At 43.0% G+C, this 19,497-nt stretch overlaps 1 protein-coding gene across 1 annotated transcript in view; it reads left to right on the top strand.

The window, feature by feature from the left end:
* The window catches only part of LOC118391034 (uncharacterized), a 97,324-nt gene that overhangs the window by 14,853 nt on the left and 62,974 nt on the right, over window positions 1-19,497 (top strand). Inside the window, exon 2 of the mRNA XM_035781972.2 lies at window positions 13,564-13,651. The gene's annotated coding sequence lies outside the window, so the exon portion shown is untranslated. The remainder of the gene's footprint in view (window positions 1-13,563; window positions 13,652-19,497) is intronic.

Raw genomic sequence — 19,497 nt, 5'->3', positions numbered from 1 at the left:
ATGTGCTACATTCCATTCACAAGGAAAGAGTCTTTTGATCTTTTATGTATTGATAGCTCCGCTCTGGCCTGTGGAAGTTGCGATGCAAAGAACTGTATGGTTTTGATACAGGTTTGGAACTTCTTTCCAAGTTAAGGCCCAGTGGCTTAACACTAAACTGACTTTTTAAAGCAGACATGTTCGTGTTTTTAGGAAGGAAGTGTACAGTTCTCTGTAGAGGTCTATCAGACCAAGACATTTTGGGATTTTGGAGCTGCTGATAACAGCTTTCGTCAACAGAATTGAAGCTACTGTTTGATCTCTCTGCACTGTCCTCATCTTGTCATGAATGACTGGATTAATCCTGTACAGGAATAAACAGAGTCCAGAAATGTTTTTCACCCTCTATTGTGGTAAATTGTCCATTTTCCCCAGGGTTTGGGGCAATTAGAATTACAGGCAGTCAATTCAGAAAGTAACCTGAAATTACAATTCAATAAATTGACAAAAATGCATTGATTTCGAATTACTTCACAACAAACTGAAAAGTAGAAGGTATGTATTTCAATATTTTTCCAATTCAGAATGTTGTATTCTAATCACTTCATGAACTGACAGCCTTTAAATCGAATTGACCCCAACCCTGCTTTCCCCCAATGAATAGTACAAAAAACACTGATAACCAGATGACTGTGGAGGTTTTTGCTGGCTGCTTTGTTGAGCAACTATATGACTTTTCAATGGCCATAAGAGACCATGTATACATACAGTGTGTTTATAACCCCACTGCAACCTGTTTATAACCTATCTGCAACCTGCTCCACCACCAACTCACTGTAACAAAATACTTTTATCACCTTTGATTGGACAGTTTGGACCAACATGGCCCTGTACGGGTCTGTCATGTCATCATCTAAACACCCAGAACCAAATCTATTCTGTCAAAATATTTAATTTCTGTTACGCCTGCTCCCGCTCCCCATCCTTGGCGCTAGAAGGCGCCAGGCGCTCCTGCATTACGCGCTCCTGCATTACGCGCTCCTGCATTACGCGCTCCTGCATTACGCGCTCCTGCCACCATCATTACGTACACCTGCCTTCCCCCGGTCACGCACATCACCTGGACTCAATCACCTCTGTCATTTCCTCGCCTATATCTGTCTGGTTCCCCACAACTTTTCCCTGCTTCAGCATTCATTGTTGTTTGTCGTTTTGTACCTGTATGCTGACGCTGTTCTTGTCTTGGTCTTTGTCTGTTGCCTGATTAAATGTTGACTTCCCGTACCTGATTCTCATCTCCGGCATTGGTCCTTACAATTTGTCTGTCACAAGAGACTAGTCACATCAGAACGTTAACATAATGCCATTGGCTGATCCAGTGAGTTTACCAGAGTCATAACCACATAACTGCCAGTCTCTGCCACCATATCATTCTAAAGACAGTGACCAACCAATCAACATGCTTCCCCAATAATCGTACGGTCAGAGTTGAAACACAAATCAAATCAAATCAAATCAAATGTATTTATATAGCCCTTCGTACATCAGCTGATATCTCAAAGTGCTCTACAGAAACCCAGCCTAAAACCCCAAACAGCAAACAATGCAGGTGTAAAAGCACGGTGGCTAGGAAAAACTCCCTAGAAAGGCCAAAACCTAGGAAGAAACCTAGAGAGGAACCGGGCTATGTGGGGTGGCCAGTCCTCCTTATACAACACCTATAAGGAGCCACGGCGGGTTCAAAAAAGGTGCCATTGTGTGGCACTAGAGAACAGTGGTGAATCTCCGACTTCCATCTTCCACTTGACCTCAGCCCCTCCCGTTTCTATAACTTTATAATGGTGTCCCTGAAAAGGTTGATGACAGCTCTGTTCTAAAAGATAGATATAAACAGCTGCTGTGTAGTGTAGAGCGACTGGTGTGGGGTTGAACACAGCAGCTAGAGTGTCTGTGGCCCGCTTCCATGTCTGTGCTAGAATGACAAGGCCTAGCAGCAGGGCCAGATTACTGGACGGGCATGCAGGGCACGTGCCCCGGACCCCCGACCTCCAGGGGGCCGCCAGATAGCATATGATAGTAAAATAGGTAGAATTGCAGGAAGTTACCTTTAAAACTGCAACATTTTCTCTCAGCCTCATAGAAAAATGTGTAGATTAGTAGAACATTTGCTTTCAAACTGCGCAAATGGGGAAATCTGAACAAAATATGAGCTATAAAACAGCAAAAAAAATAAACTGCCCCATGCCCTCAATGGTGAAAGGAGGAGGCGAGATCAGATGGGAACATTCTAGCCAATGAGAGGCCCCAAATGCTTTAGTCTGGCCCTGTCTAGCAGGGTGAGGAGAGAATCCTTTCCACACAGACAGCAGTTATATCTGGTACTCGGGGTCTGTCTGGTCAAGGTCCCTTCTCTGTGGTGAGTACCTGGCCCTCTCCATGGGTTCGGCCGTCCAGGGTCAGTATGGTGTAAATGGATATTGTAGCCTCTGAGTGCTGATCTGGGGTCAGGTGTATTTGTTTAATAGTAATGGTTATGTTTAGGTAACTGGGAAAATAAAACTGATCCGAGACCAGTGCTTAGATGGAGCTGTGGAACTGTCTGTCAGTGCAGCTTTACTGGAGGTGAAATGTCCCCAGTAAAGTGCAGAATGGTGGAGGATCACTTGTACCTTCCTCTTGAGTCCCCTGGTGTGTGTGTGTGCGTGTGCCTGTGTGTGTGTGTGTGTGTGTGTGTGTGTGTGTGTGTGTGTGTGTGTGTGTGTGTGTGTGTGTGTGTGTGTGTGTGTGTGTGTGTGTGTGTGTGTGTGTGTGTGTGTGTGTAACAGCCATTTAACAGGCAGGCTGCTGTCCCTGGTTCCACTGACGCCCTGCTGTGGTAGTATTTATAAACTGTTATAGACATTTAATACAGATTGCAGCGCACCTCTCAGCTTTCCCTGCTCTCTTAAATACATCATGTCCTCAGAAACAAACAGACAAGCACATTCATGATACATCTACCCAGAGTTTGAATTATTGAGTCGGCACCTCAAAGTTTCTACTGCTTGAGTACCAGCATCTCTTATAAAATATTCATCCTAAAATATTGACCCCTGTACAGAAAAATGAAAGAGTATCCACCCACTTCAAGAACTGCATCTAAACAGAATATTCAGATGGAGAAAACTGGTGAAGTTGGCTAGATCATGCATGCACGTCTTGCATAGAATATGGATTAACTAGATTATGCACACACATCTATTCTGTACATACAAATGCCTGGCGAAGCCCCCGATTGCAATGTGCCTCAGAAAGGGTTAACCTTTTCTTTTCCACTTGAAGAGAGAGAGAGAGAGAGAGAGAGAGAGAGAGAGAGAGAGAGAGAGAGAGAGAGAGAGAGAGAGAGAGAGAGAGAGAGAGAGAGGAAAAAACAGGCTAAAGGTCAGCCAGCATGCCTGATTTCAGACACTGACAGGGAATTCCGCACTGTCTTGACTTTTCAGGATCTTGCCCTTCTTCTGCCAAGTTCATTATGTTCCGTCTTCCCTCCGCTCGCGCTCCCTTCTGCTAGACAGAGTGACAACAAATGAACTTCTGGGAGAAATTGTGGGCTCATCAGAGGCCCAGTGAAGGAATATGAAACAGGCATGTCTGTCTCTGACCCTCCGAAAAGAGGGAAGATTCCACCAGGGGAAGATAGTTTTAGTGTCCCCCTACGTGCATTAGATCAGCCAGCCTACTGTGCTCTACAGGAGGGTCCATCCACCATCCACCCAATCCATCCCCAAGCCTGAGGAATCTGCTGAAAGCTCAGTGCCTCAGTCTTTTCCCCTCTGTTACCCCTATCCATCCTTTCCTCTCCCTCAGCCCCCCCCCCGCACTCACCAGATCTCATTCCCATAGTCCTTAGACAGGAAGCTTGTCTTTAGATGTCTGAGCAGGGGGAAGTGTTGATTGGCCTGGGCTGGGCTGATAGGTTGGAGCTGAGACTAGGACTAGGGATTGGGCTGGGGCTATTGGGCTGGGACTATGGGGCTGAGGATAGGGCTCATTGGACTGGGGCTATTGGGATTGGGATGGTTCTGGGGGCTATTGGGATGGGGATGGGTCTGGGAGCTCCGTTCTAGTGCTGGGGCTGGTGCTACGTCTATAGAGCTGAGGCTGAGGGACTGGGGCTAGGGCTGGGGCCTGGGCTGGCTGGCCGGGAGCCAGGTTGTTCTGGTGCTCAGCTCCAGTGTGAGCGAAAGAGCATATGATGCATAAGAGGCCGACCCAACAAGGCCCATGGGGGCCGAGGAGCATGGTTCAGATCATACGAGTTATGTGCGGTAGCAAGTGAGCTCCTTCAGTTTTATTACATTGGGGAGGGAGTGATGGAATAGAATAAACTGCATATATGCCTTAGGACATGTTATATCATGTGGCATTTTAATAGCATTTTCATATCATGAAATAGGATTGACACAGATTGTAAAATGGACATGTATCATCTGGGACTAAAGGGTCAAGTTGTTTTGTCTTATTAGCCAAAAGGCCTTAGTTATGGCTAGTGTAAACAGTATTTCTAAACACTAGATTGAGGAATTACTTAGTTCTCCTCATATGTAATATAACAGTAAAGTATTTAGAGGAAAATCATTTAGAAAATATAGAATGGAATTCATTTACAGTTGCGCTGCATTAGGGCATACTGACTGACCAGTGACCACACCCCAAAGCTCATATCTCTTCAACTTGACTTTCAAATGGTTCATCCCGACACCTTTTGCTTTACCCTCTACATCTGCACATGCACCATTGAAAATAAGGATATCAATTTGCTAACACTTTAGTATAGTCGAATTGCTGCAAAGAAACCACTGCTAAAGTACACCAATACGAATAAGAGACTTGCTTGGGTCAAGAAACAGACCGATGGAAATCTGTCCTTTTGTCTGATGAGTACAAATGAGAGATTGTCGGCCTTTGTGAGACGCAAAGTAGGTGAACGGATGATCTCTGTGTGTGTGGTTCCCAACGTGAAGCGTGTAGTAGGAGGTGTGATGGTGTGGGGGTGCTTTGCTGGTGACACTGTCTGTGATTTATTTAGAATTCAAGGCACACTTAACCAGCATGGCTACCACAGCATTCTGCAGCGATACGCCATCCCATCTGGTTTGTGCTTTGGGGTCATTTGTTTTTCAACAGGACAATGACCCAACACATCTCCAGGCTGTGTAAGGGCTATTTGATCAAGGAGTGTGATGGAGTGCTATATCAGATGACCTGGCTGCCACAATCACCTGACCTCAACTCAATTGAGAGGGTTTGGGCTGAGTTGGACCACAGAGTGAAGGAAAACCAGCCAACAAGTGCTCGGCATATGTAGGAACTCTGGCAAGACTGTTGGAAAAGCATTCCTCATGAAGCTGGTTGAGAGAATGCCAAGAGTGTTCAAAGCTGTCATCACGGAAAAGGGTGGTAACTTTGAAGACTTTGTTTAAAACTTGTTGGGTTACTACATGATTCCATATGTCTTATTTAATAGTTTGTCTTCACTATTATTCTACAATGTAGAAAATAGTACAAATAAAGAAAAACCCTTGAATTAATAGGTGTCCAAACTTTTGACTGGTGCTGTATGTGTTGTTTGGTGTTCACTCGCATTTGTTTGTAGATATAAAGTACATATAGTGGATAGTGCTGAGTGAAAGTCTACACACCACTTGCACAGCTTGCTTTCAATGTAAAAAAAAAATATTATAGAAAATGTTCCACATTAATACATTTTTTTAAACAAAGATGTCTTGATTGTGTAAGTCTTCACACCCCAGAGTTATACTTGGTGGAAGCACCTTTGGCAGCCAATAATTTTGAATACGATTCAACAAACTTTGCAAAATTCTTAGGGCAACATATATCCATTATTTTTGTCAAAATTGCTCAAGCTCAGTACATTTTGTTGGGAATCATTGATGGACAGCAATATTCAAACATTGTCTAGTTATGTGGAGTGAATGCAATGTTATTTGATCCTCTGTATTTTCAAGTTTTGTTGTGGAATTTGCCAGGATCAAAATAAATATGAAAGGAACAAAGCCCAGGTAACACGTTAGAGGAAAAGCTGCCTCAGTCTTCTGAAAACCTAACCCTGGGGTGTGGAATTTGCCAGGATCAAAATAAATATGAAAGGAACAAAGCCCAGGTAAAACGTTAGAGGAAAAGCTGCCTCAGTCTTCTGAAAACCTAACCCTGGGGTAAAGTTGGACCTTTTCAGTGGGACAATTACACACATTTTAATGCCAAAGGCACACCAGAATGGCTTTTCAAGAGTAGTCATGTGTGGTCCAGTCTCAGTCCTGACTTAAATTTGCTTGAAAATCAGAGACACGGTTTGAATATTGCTGTCCAACAATTGTAGGGGCCCTTAAGACTTGTGAAAAGTTGGTATAATCTTTTTCAAAATGATTCATAGCTGCAATGGCTGCCAAAGGAGCTTCCACCAAGTTTTAATTCTGGGGTGTAAAGACATACAAATGTATATTTTTTATTCATTTGAAACATTTTATATTAGTTTTTTTTCACTTTGAAAATGTGAAATAGGTTGTGAAGATCGGTAGGGGAAAAAAATCTAATGTGATCCCTTTTTAGATGTAATTTTAAGGCAGCAAAATGTGAAGACTGCAAGGGTTGTGTATGCTTGACTTTCCCTAGCAACTGTATATGGATCAGTGTCTGTGTGTGTTTGTATACACATGTGTTTATTGTTTTGTGTGTGCATTTAAGGGTGGATATGGTGTCGTGCGGTGTGTGTATATTATGTCCTGTGCTTTGTCTGCCACATCTGCCTATTATTAGCTGCTTGCTCGTTAAACGTTGGGGTAAACCCCTCGTGATGCCAAGGAGTGTACTGTTACCCCTATGGGAATACCTACCATTGTCATCCAAATCTCCCTGGAATTCTATAGTTCTTATCCTTAAACAACAAAGCCTTAGCCGTACTGACCTAGTAATAGTCCCCAATATTGAGCTTAGAATGACTCCTAAACACATGCAAATGTATTCTGTGCTGTTCCCAATGTTAAGTGCAGACTCAGTAGCCTCGGTTTTTCTAATGACTGCCTTGCCTGGTTCACCAACTACTTTGCAGACAGAGTTCAGTGTGTCAAATCGGAGGGCATGTTGTCCGGTTCTCTGGCAGTCTCTATGGGGGTATCACAGGGTTCAATTCTCGGGCCGACTCTTTTCTCTGTATATATCAATGATGTTGCTCTTGCTGCGGGCGATTCCCTGATCCACCTCTACGCAGACGACACCATTCTGTCTACTTCTGGCCCTTCCTTGGACACTGTGCTATCTAACCTCCAAACGAGCTTCAATGCCATTCAACACTCCTTCCGTGGACTGTAAACTCTCCTTCCAGACTCATATCAAACATCTCCAATCTAAAATCAAATCTAGAGTCGGCTTTCTATTCCGCAACAAAGCCTCCTTCATTCACACCGCCAAACTTACCCTAGTAAAACTGACTATCCTACCGATCCTCCTTCGGCGATGTCATCTACAAAATAGCTTCCAATACTCTACTCAGCAAACTGGATGCAGTTTATCACAGTGCCATCCATTTGTTACTAAAGCACCTTATACCACCCACCACTGCGACCTGTATGCTCTAGTCGGCTGGTCCTCGCTACATATTCGTCGCCAGACCCACTGGCTCCAGGTCATCTACAAGTCCATGCTAGGTAAAGCTCCACCTTATCTCAGTTCACTGTTCACGATGGCAACACCCACCCGTAGCACGCGCTCCCGCAGGTGTATCTCACTGATCATCCTTAAAGCCAACACCTCATTTGGCCGCCTTTCCTTCCAGTTCTCTGCTGCCTGTGACTGGAACGAATTGCAAAAATCGCTGAAGTTGGAGACTTTTATCTCCCTCACCAACATCTGCTATCTGTGCAGCTAACAGATCGCTGCAGCTGTACATAGTCCATCGGTAAATAGCCCACCCAATTTACCTACCTCATCACCATAATGTTTTTATGGTCCTTCTGTAGCTCAGTTGGTAGAGCATGGTGCTTGTAACGCCAGGGTAGTGGGTTCGATTCCCGGGACCACCCATACGTAGAATGTATGCACACATGACTGTAAGTCGCTTTGGATAAAAGCGTCTGCTAAATGGCATATATTATTATTATTATTATTTATTTACTTTTCTGCTCTTTTGCACACCAGTATCTCTACCTGCACATGACCATCTGATCATTTATCACTCCAGTGTTAATCTGCTAAATTGTAATTATTCGCCTACCTCCTCATGCCTTTTGCACACAATGTATTGAGACTCTTTTTTTTTTCTACTGTGTTATTGACTTGTTTATTGTTTACTCCCATGTGCAATTCTGTGTTGTTTTCTGTTCACACTGCTATGCTTTATCTTGGCTAGGTCGCAGTTGTAAATGAGAACTTGTTCTCAACTAACCTACCTGGTTAAATAAAGGTAAAATAAAAAAATAAAAAACATAGTGTGTGTTTCAAAATAACCTGTGTCTGTGATGGTGAAAGAGTATATATATTTTGCACGGTATGGGTTGGTCTTATGTCAAATTCTTGATTATTGCTATTGATTGTGGCCTAAATAAGTTACATCCCTGAAATAATGACCAAATAAATAGTTGTGCTATATTACCTTCTGAAAAGTGGTAGAGACATATTGGTATAATAGCTTTTTATAAAAGACAGTTGAAAGAGTTGAATTATCATCTATAGGCTTTATACTGTAAATGTGGAAGTACTATTCTGCATTTCTTATAGCATCAGCACCCTATAGAAATCCCCAGTGAAGATGGCCAAATGACCTCACTTCCTGTTTGGCCAGTGGAAAGAAAATGGTATCATTGTTGTACATCCTGTTTGACAGTGATCTGTGTGATATTCTGTACAGCTGTAGGGCATGACAGAATATTTAGGTCCCATTGTGTGTGTGTGGAAACCTCTGTAAGGATTTTATATGTTGTTAGTTCTATAGATACAGTTACATTCTGTTTGGTGTTTAATATAATAATAATAATGTGGGGTGTGAAGTTTGTGGGGAACGGGTTTTTGAGTTTGGGTGCATGTGCTACAGAACTCCAAAATGAATCCAAAATGAATTTGCTTCTTCATGCCCTGCATCTTTGTGTAGAAAAACATTGCTCGCCTTTCTTGTGTTTTATGGAAATTAAATTATGGCATAATGTCACTTTCGTTATTAGAACAGAGAGACTGTGCATATGAATCAGTCCACTGTTGTCATAGTAACATGAAGCACTAAACCTCTGAGCAGCTGTTATTGCAGGCTTTGAACAGCTGGGGGCTATTGCTGGCAAGGGATTGTGGGAAATGAGTCCTTTGGTCCACCCTGCTCACCTTGACCTTCCTCTTCCAAAGAGGAGAGTTTGTGGATCTTAAAGAGGTCCATCTGGAATATACCAATGTGTACTGAGTCTGTGTACGATTATAGGATATTTAGTGAATATTCATTACCTAGATTAACACTATATCTTCTCTGAACATATTTGCCTGAAACTAAAATAAACTGCCTGTACTCCACGTGAATTGTAAAAAAAAACAAATTGAGCAAATGAGCTGAATTGTTTCGTAACGCGTGGCCGAAAACAAGTTCGACGCAGCCGAGCGCATCCCATTATTCGAGAACAAATATTGTACAGGGCTGCGATAAAAACTCACAGGAAGCACAATAACTTGTCATGGGGTAGCACTGCTGCCATGTCCAATTCCTTCAGCTTTAATCAAGTCAAAATGTAACCCGAGAGCAGCGCCCCATCCTCCCACTGTTCAATTTAATGAAGAATTCCTAGACTGGGGGACTGTGTGTGCATGTGTGTGAGTGTGTGTGTGCTAGGCCTGGACTGTTTGCACAAGGCGACATGCCAGACTACTTGAGACTCCGAGACCAAGACAGTGACTGAATGTGGGAAAATCTAACGCTCTCCCCCTCCCCCTCTCCCAAGTCAGAGAGGCCCACTCTCTCCTCTCTGTGTCTGTTTGGGGGCCCAGCCAGCCGACCAGGCTGACAGGCCTTAGTGGGGCTGGTGTGGTGGTCTGCTGCTCCAGGAATGCTAATGCTTCCTCTGTGGTTTGCGAGGAACACAGTGATTAGCCCTCCAGCCCCCCGGGGGGAGCCGCTGCTGCTTCGGCCCGCTTTAATTCACTTTGACATCAACAGGAAGGCCAGCCCGGGTTGAGCGGCTGGAGAGGAAGGCCACTGCTGGTCCCGGAGCTTAGGGGGAAGCTTCCAGAGGGATTACAGACCAGGCTAAAATGTTTTCTTTGTAGCTGGAGGAAACCTTAGAAATGCCTCCCCTTCCACCTCCCCTGATCTTCCTTCGGTGACTGTTGTGTTGGTGAAGTGAACAACCCAGGCTAGAGGATAGCCCCCCTCCCCCCTCCCACAAAATAAAGCCTACTCTCCTTGTTTACTTTCATGAGCACTGGTCTAAAATGAGTTTATACATTGATGCAAAAGGGTGTATGGTGGAATCCTATCCAGTCATTTAATTAACTTGTTAGTGGTCTTGCAGTGAAGGAAACGAAAAAGCCATGTAACTGCTGCAGTATGTACATCCCCCCTCCCCCTGTCTGTTAAATATCCAGTCTCCAAGCTCCCTAGCCTATACCTCACACACAGTCCCAATTGAGCAGTGCAGGTCTTGGTAAACATTCGCTGTTCAGAGCTCCAGTGTTAGCAGGTAGCAGCTGGAGTTGCTAGCCTGCTGGGAAGCCCAGCACACTCCCACTGACAGGATACATGACTAGCCGGTCAAGCGAAAGATCAGGTGTCCAATCCTAAATGGAAGATTGAACTTAAATCGGTTACATGTGCATACTGACTTCCTGCACTGCACCTGAACTCCTTGAAATGAGTCCAGGAACCTATGGAGGTACTAAGCACAAAGGAATATGTCTAAAAAGAGACTAAGGCTACTTGCAGCCACAATATTCTATATTCGACATATAGAGTTGTGAGACCCTAACGTGGACCCTTTGTGACCAGAAGTAAATTAGCCATTCATTGTAGCCATTGATGCTCTGTAGAGTTGATATTTTCTCAGGTTTTCTCTTGTCAATTTACTCGTGACATTCCTGGATTACTCATTATACTAATAAAGTCAGATACATATTTTCTATTGTACCTTTATTTAACTAGGCCAGTCAGTTAAGAACAACATCTTGTTCACAATGACGGCCTAAATCAACAAATATGATAGTTAGTTTAAGAACGATTAAGGGTACAAGACTGTGTACATATCTGTCTGTGTTGGCAAAATCACGACATCTTCCATCGAGCCAAGCGAGCAGAGGCTGCTTGTTGTCATAGTTCCAAAATCAGTCAGAAATGTCTTGCTAACCCTATGCCACTGAAACCGGTGGATCTCAAAACTGAACTTGGATACTCGTTAAGTAGCAATGGTATCGCTTGCCACAATTGTCTTTCGACACGATAGATAGGTCGAACCAGTTACATGATCGTATAACTAGCAAAGGAGTTTTGAAGTTGAGGGTGCAGTATTTATGAAGTTTGACAATGATGGCGAAAACTAGCTCAAGTACTCATACTAACCGTACTAACCATACTATTTGTGACACTAACCATACTATTGGTGACACTAACCATACTATTTGAAATGAATTGAGTATATAGTATGCTTATTGGTCATAGTATGGATATAGTTAGTATGCCAAAAGTTCACGGATGTTGTTCTAGAATTCACCAAATGAAGTATACATGTGAAGTATGAAGTATACATGCAGCGGACACTTTTTCCGTACTTTTAAGGCCTGTAATGCAATTCTTCAGAAATGGGCGTGGCTTCACTACTTTTTTTTTAATTTGAAGAAAATGTTGGAAAATATGCAGCCGAAGTCCAACGAGAGCTGTTACAAATTCATTGCTTTAAGTGATTATGACAAATGTTAACAAAATGTTGAGCAATGTAATAAATAAATAACTTTTCAAATAAGTTACGTTACACGTTATGTTGGCTGATAAATTGTTAGGTACGCTATCCTTACGAACCGCATAGCAGTACAGCAGTATGTACCGGTATGTTAGCTAGTTACCTAACGTTAGTTGTCTACTACGACAGTACATCGAACTTGCCAGGCAGTATACTAACTTTATGCTATCCAACTAACTACCCAACGCTTATTGACTTGATTATTCACATCATTCTTAGCAAAGTGATCATTGTACATTTCAATGGACATTGTTAATTCTGGCTATCTACTCTGATTTCAGAGCATTCTCGCGCAAAATAACTGATGAATTTACAAACGGCCGGTGTCAATACACGTCAGCAAAAAAAGCGTAATTAAATTGTTTCCAGCAGCACATGGATAACATGAAAACAGCCTAACTAGCTCTGCTAGGGCGAGTAAAATATTCAGTGGTGTTCTCTCATTTGTGTCTAGAAGTATCTAGCCAACATTAGCCAGTGGTGTAAAGTACTTAAGTAAAACTACTTTAAAGTACTACTTAAGTAGATTTTTGGGGTATCTGTACATTAATTTACTATTTATATTTCTGACAACTTTTACTTTGACTTTAATACATTCCTAAGAAAATAATGTACGTTATACTCCATACATTTTCCCTGACACCCAAAATTACATTTTGAATGCTTAGCAGGACAGAAAAATGGTCCAATTTACACACTTATCAAGAGAATATCCCTGGTCATCCATACTGCCAATGTTCTGGCGGACTCACTAAACACACATATTTCATTTGTAAATTATGTCTGAGTGTTGGAGTGTGCTCCTGACTATCTATAAATGTAAAAAGCAAGACAATTATTCCATCTGGTTGGCTTAAGAAATGTGGAATTTTAAATTATTTTGTTTTCGAACACAGCTATAGTTCAGCTCGCCATCTATTTTAGCAAGGGAAAACAAGCTCGGGACAGGATTTAGGGTCAGTGCTATCCGGGCTCCTTGGGACGTCCCTACCCCATTGAAGTTAACATTTGAAATGGTTACGTTTAGGGTTAGGTAAGGGTTATGGTTAGGGTAAGGGTGGGGGTTAAGGTTAGGATTAGGTTAGAGACGTCCCACGTATCCCGGATAGCACTTACTCATGATATAGCTGGGCGCACATGCCCACTTGGCTAATTCAGGACATAGATTATAGTTTGTATGCCCTGATATCTGGAGCTGGCAGCGAAATGTTTAATTAAACAATTCAGAGACTGAAACAAAGAAATCAGATGACAAATATTTAAAGAGAGAGAATCGATATACAATTCTGAAATCAGCTGTAACTGTCAGTAGTAAAACAAAGCTTAAAACGATGTTTGAGTGAACCTGAATGCAGAAAATGAATGGTGATGTCGCTTCTAGACATGGTAGATTGCTTCTCCTCACCACTCTATTCACACTCATTATATGGTGGTATTTTAATGCCAATAATACTGTAAACATAAGAAAACAACCCAGACCACTATCATTGTGAAATGACAACTACTTTTCTGATTTTGCCTTATTTTGTGTACAGTACGTGGGATATGTTAAAAATGGACTTTAAACATGTTTACTCACACAGCAACATTTCCCTGTTTTTTGCAGACTTTGTGTGGAGGACCGGACACTAAGGCGTGGAAGAGCAGACGACAACAACATTGACTGCTGCTGTGTTGCCGAGGGCAAACTAACTGTAAGTTCTCCCATCACCTTTTCACAGATCTGAAATAGGGAAGCAAGACTTTAAGACTTCTTCACTCGAGTTACTGTTTACATACTATCTGTTTGTTTACAGCACCATTAAACAAGAGGTGTATTTAGCGAGAGCCTAAGTGTAGTCTTTAGGCATGTGTTTTATACACATACGCATGACTAACTAATGGGGTGTTAACAACACATCTTAGCAGCACATCTGGTACATCTAATACTGTCAAGCTGCTTCTTCAGATCCAACTCCCAAGTGTTTTTATCGTTCCATGATGAAGGCTAAGACTAAGGGCACACAATTAAGTGTAACTCCTACCTTAAAAAACTACCATGCAAGAGTAGTTACTGTAAGTCTCTTTGATTGACTCAACTCCGTTGTGGTTCGGTTGACCTAGATCGACGTCAATCATTTAAGGCCTCTTCCTAATTCCGCAGACTAAGTTGTATTTCCCAATTTGACTTTTTAAGTTGACTTTACTTCTCGCAGGGAGTTTATTGCCCAAAGTTTGGATGCTGCTTTTCCCCCTTCATGTTTTTAATAGCAGTTAGATTCAGTCTAAAAACACTATTTGTGTCTTTAATGGTTGAGCTGGCCAGGATGGAATTGACTGGAGTTGATGACTTCTAAGTGAAGCTGTGGCGAGAGTTCGAGACGAGGGCTTTACTGTGACACTATAATGACAGGCAACAGGGAGGTGAACTCATTTTGTAGTAGGAATAGGATGAGAAGGGGGGGTTGGAGGGGTTGGAGGGCAGAAAGAGAGGGAAGTCTCTTTAATTGAGTGCAAAAGCAGCTGGATATTCCAAGCCATTTCCCGCCACAACAACGGTGCACTAGCACTGCCTGTCTCCATATCCTCCTGGCCCTAATCGCTTCCAGCCGCTGCATCCTCCCTCCTCTCCTCTCTTGTATGGATTCTTTGGAGCCCTGCCGAGGATTGTTTTACACTTAATTTTGTTAGACCTAACGAGATTTCGCTAATTAAATCTCCTCCTGGCTGGAGCTGCCATCTCACCCTGTCGCGCGGAGTGTTTGTTTGTATAGATCTTTTTAGACTAATAAACATTTTCATTCCAAAGTCATGGGGTGAGGAGAGAAGGGTTGTGTTGCTCCGGCACTTCTGATAATCCTTATAGGTTTTAACCTAGCCTTCTGTGTTAGGGAAGTGGCAGCCATCCTCACCAGGTACCACTGTCTCTCCTCAATGGAATGGCATCCATGAGATGATAGTCTCTTATGAACACTGTCCATGGCTACCTAGCTCTTTCCCTTCCTGGACATCACCTTGTTATTGTACCAATGAATGGGCAGCGATCATGCAGCTACAGTATATGATCCTGATAAACACAGCTGTCCCCCACAGGAGGCTGCTGAGGGGAGGATGGCTCATAATAATGGCTGGAATGGAGTGAATGGAATGGTATCAGACGCATGGAAATCGTGTGTTTAAGTTTGATAACCATTCCATTTATTGTGTTCCAGCCATCACTATGAACCAGTCCTCCTCAATTACGGTGACACCAACCTCCTGTGCTGTCCACCCAATCCACACCGGTCTGGATGGATTAATATGAAACCTTTAGACATTGCTATATGCTTTCCCGGTATCATGACCAATGATAGAACAATTCTATTGTAACGACCGTTGGTGGAAGAAGGTGTGGACCAAAGAGCAGCGTGGTACGTGTTCATGATTTTATTAACTGAACACTGAAATACAAAACGTACAAAATACAACGTGAATAAACAAAAAAAACGAAACAGTCCTGTAAGGTGCAGAAAACACTAAACAGAAAAGTAAACACCCACAACCAAAATGGGGAAAACAGGCTACCTGAGTATGATTCTCAATCAGAGACAACGAACGACACCTGCCTCTGTTTGAGAACCATACCAGGCCAAACATATAAATACTACATAGAAAAAAGAACATAGACTACCCACACCAACTCACACCCTGACCAAATTAACACAAAGACTTAATAAAGGTACTAAGGTCAGAACGTGACATCTATGATGGATAGACACATAAAAATACAAACATTGTCTTCCTCTCTAGGTCCCTTTGTCATTATTTCTAACAAAGATAGAGCCTGTAAAACTACATGCAATATAAAATGGGTTTCAATAACCTGCATTGTATCTCTGTGTGTTTTGGGGTTTTAGGGGAAGTGTCACCAGGTGGGGCCAGGTATAAACATAGGCGATGCCTGGTAGGGGCAGGGGCCCTGCTATGGTGGATGACCCCTCAGGAGACACTCCCCGACTATTGTAGGAGCACACCGCCCACAATAGACTTGTAGTCTCTGCATTGTTGCTTGCCAAAGGCTCCATTGTAACCACCTCCTTCCTCCATTCTCCCACTCCCTGGCTGCATCCCTCTAACTCCCTCTTGGGTTTGGTTCTATCCAGTCCTCTGCCTCCTCTACCCCCATTGTGGAGGGTGTGGGTAGGCTGCTCGGTTCTGGCGGAGGTGCCCCTGGTGAAGGCCTTTGCTTGGTGATCATGTTTCTGCCACCTGTCGCTCAGCTTAGGGAGGGAGGGGGAGGGAGGGAGCCAGGGGAGATGCCCAGGCATCTGGCACCAAGAGGGGCTCGCCATGTGCCAAGAGTACTGGATTCCAATGTTCTCGATTTTTCATTTCATTCAATTCATTTAATTTCTCCAGTGTGAAGTCCGCTGTCTCATTTCTCCCCTTTTTTATCGAGGAGGACAACATAAATGGTGGTAGGGAATTGTATTGTTAGATTTAGCATTAGCATTAGCATGTGGCCAATGACAAGCATCTCAAAGGTAGATGTTAGTTACAGATAATTTAGCATTGTTGGAATCAAAGCTTTGTGTTTTATGTTTAGATGTGTCCTTACAACTGTTTAAGAAATGCCATTAGGACTCCCATGAGTTCCTTGTGTACAGTATCCTGTTGACCAAATGGTATCTAACATATGAAGTATCAATATATATAATATAATAATATATGCCATTTAGCTGACGCTTTTATCCAAAGCGACTTACAGTCATGTGTGCATACATTCTACGTATGGGTGGTCCCGGGAATCGAACCCACTACCCTGGCATTACAAGTGCCATGCTCTACCAAATGAGCCACAGAAGGACCACAAACACATGCATAGCAAGGTTAGCATAGAAATTCAGAGATGGAAGCCAACCTCATTAAACAGACTACATCTGAAATGCTCGCTCTCAGATGAGGCAACTAAGGTTATTTTAGATTGAAGCACTTGACACCTCCCACTGTCTTTACAGACAATTAAATAGTGAAGACTGGCATTTCCAATCCCACAAGGAATTCCAATATACAGTGCATTCGGAAAGTATTCAGACCCCTCAACTTTTTCCACATTTTGTTACGTTACAGCCTTATTCTAAAATGTATTAAATTGTTTTTCCTCATCAATCTACACACAATACCCCATAATGACAAAGCAAAAACAGGTTTGTAGAAATTTTAGCAAATGTATAAAAATCGAAACTGAAATATCACATTTATGTAAGTATTCAGACCCTTTACTCAGTACTTTGTGGAAGCGCCTTTGGCAGCGATTAAAGCCTCGAGGCTTCTTGGGTATGACGCTACAAGCTTGGCACACCTGTATTTGGGGAGTTTCTCCAATTTTTCTCTCTCCAACATATCCTCTCAAGCTGTCAGGCTGGTTGGGGAGTGTCGCTGCACAGCTATTTTCAGGTTTCTCCAGAGATGTTTGATCGAGTTCAAGTCCGGGCTCTGGTTGGGCCACTCAAGGACATTCAGAGACTTGTTCCGAAGGTACACCTGCATTGTCTTGGCTGTGTGCTTAGGGTCACTGTCCTGTTCGCCCCAGTCTGAGGTACTGAGTGCTCTGGAACAGGTTTTCATCAATAATCTCTGTACTTTGCTCCGTTCATCTTTCCCTCGATCCTGACTAGTCTCCCAGTCCCTGCTGCTAAAAAACAGCATGATGCTGCCACCAGGATGCTTTACCGTAGGGATGGTGCCAGGTTTCCTCCAGACATGACGCTTGGCATTTAGGCCAAATAGTTCAATCTTGGTTTCATCAAACCAGATAATCTTGTTTCTCATGGTCTGAGAGTCCTTTAGGTGTCTTTTCAAACTCCAAGATGGATGTCATGTGTCTTTTACTGATGAGTGCGGAAGCCACTCTACCATAAAGGCCTTATTGGTGGAGTGATGCAGAGATGGTTGTGCTTCTGGAAGGTTCTACCATCTCCACAAAGGAACTCTGGAGCTCTGTCAGAGTGACCATCGGGTTCTTGGTCACCTCCCTGACCAAGGCCCTTCTCCCCCGATTGCTCAGTTTGGCCAGGCGGCCAACTCTAGGAAGAGTGTTGGTGGTTCCAAACTGCTTCCATTTAAGAATGATGGAGGCCACTGTGCTCTTCAGGACCTTCAATGCTGTAGATATGTTTTTTTTTCGCCCTTCCCCAGATCTGTGCCTCGACACAATCTTATCTCAGATATCTACAGACAATTCCTTCGACCTCATGGCTTGGTTTTTGCTGTGAATTGGGGAACCTTATAGAGAGAGACTGGTGTGTGCCTTTCCAAATAATGTCCAATCAATTGAATTTACCACATGTGGACTCCAATGAAGTTGTAGAAACACCCATTGATGAGGGAAAACTTTTTATTTCATCAATTTTAGACTAATGCTGTAACATAACAAAATGTGGAAAAAGTCAAGGGGTCTGAATACTCTCCGAATGCACAGTATACCCTAGAGAAACCAATTGAACCGGCACCTCTGTAAATATCATGCCGTATTAGTGGAGAATCTGTGAATCTGTGAGCCTAGGGTGCCGCCTGGGATAAGGGAATTTTCCTAAGAAATGAAACGATTTAGCTGTCATTTCGATAATGGAACGAAAAAATATAATATTTAGACAAAACGGAAAAAGAAAACAAATTGACGTACGCCTATAATATATACTCCTGCAACCTTTTTGAGTTCACCCGTATGCCCTTCATCATTAGCGTTAGCAGCACGCTAGCTACCCCTCCATCTCCCATCCCATCGTTCTTGCCATCTCAACCATCATCCCCCAGTGAAACCCCTTCATCTCCTCACCCTGCTAGCTACCCAACCCTGCTCTCGTTTCCCCACCAACCCAGCAACCCTAATTATGTTGATTTAACTTAGCCACAACCCCTTCCTTCCGCTATACCACCATCTGAATGGAAGCTTATTAGTTTGAATATTTTTTTTATTTATTCCCCATTTCTTGGGGCCCCTGTCGGCATATCCAATTACTCTCGCCGCGCGGCTGTAATTGCCTCCATGCCAATGGCCACCAGACAATCGTGCTAAATGAGGTGAGGCCGAGAGGCTGCGAGCCCGACTTCATTAAGAGCTAATGGGATTTTATTGGGGGGACTGAAGACCCAGCTCATCAAAAAGGGACGATGGAAAGAAAACAAAACAGATAGAGAGGAAGAGCCGAAAGACTCTGCAACGTAGCTCCCTGCGTAGGCTGCATTGCACTTTTACCCTGGTAAGAAAAAAGAAGCAGCGAAACTCTCTATAATTCAAACCTTGGTATCAATCCCTACCCCATCCCTGTAAAACATATATACAGGAGAAAGAGACAAATGTTGGAGCGTTGTTGAACGATAAGGCAGGCCTGAAGGGTGGGAGCTTTTATAGGAAGTCTGTGGGCTTCTAGACTTTTTTTGGTGTTTGACTGATAGTAAAATGTTTGTTTTCTTCAGAATGTTTGCATGTCTTTGTTGTTCAAATGTATTCTAGGCTTGAATTATGTAGCACTTATCAATAAAATACATTTTTTTTCCCACTTGCAATCATCTATCTCTG

Source organism: Oncorhynchus keta, chromosome 12 (assembly GCF_023373465.1).
Source record: "Oncorhynchus keta strain PuntledgeMale-10-30-2019 chromosome 12, Oket_V2, whole genome shotgun sequence".
In the NCBI taxonomy this organism is placed as follows: Eukaryota; Metazoa; Chordata; class Actinopteri; order Salmoniformes; family Salmonidae; genus Oncorhynchus; species Oncorhynchus keta.
This window is presented reverse-complemented; position numbering and strand designations above follow the sequence as displayed.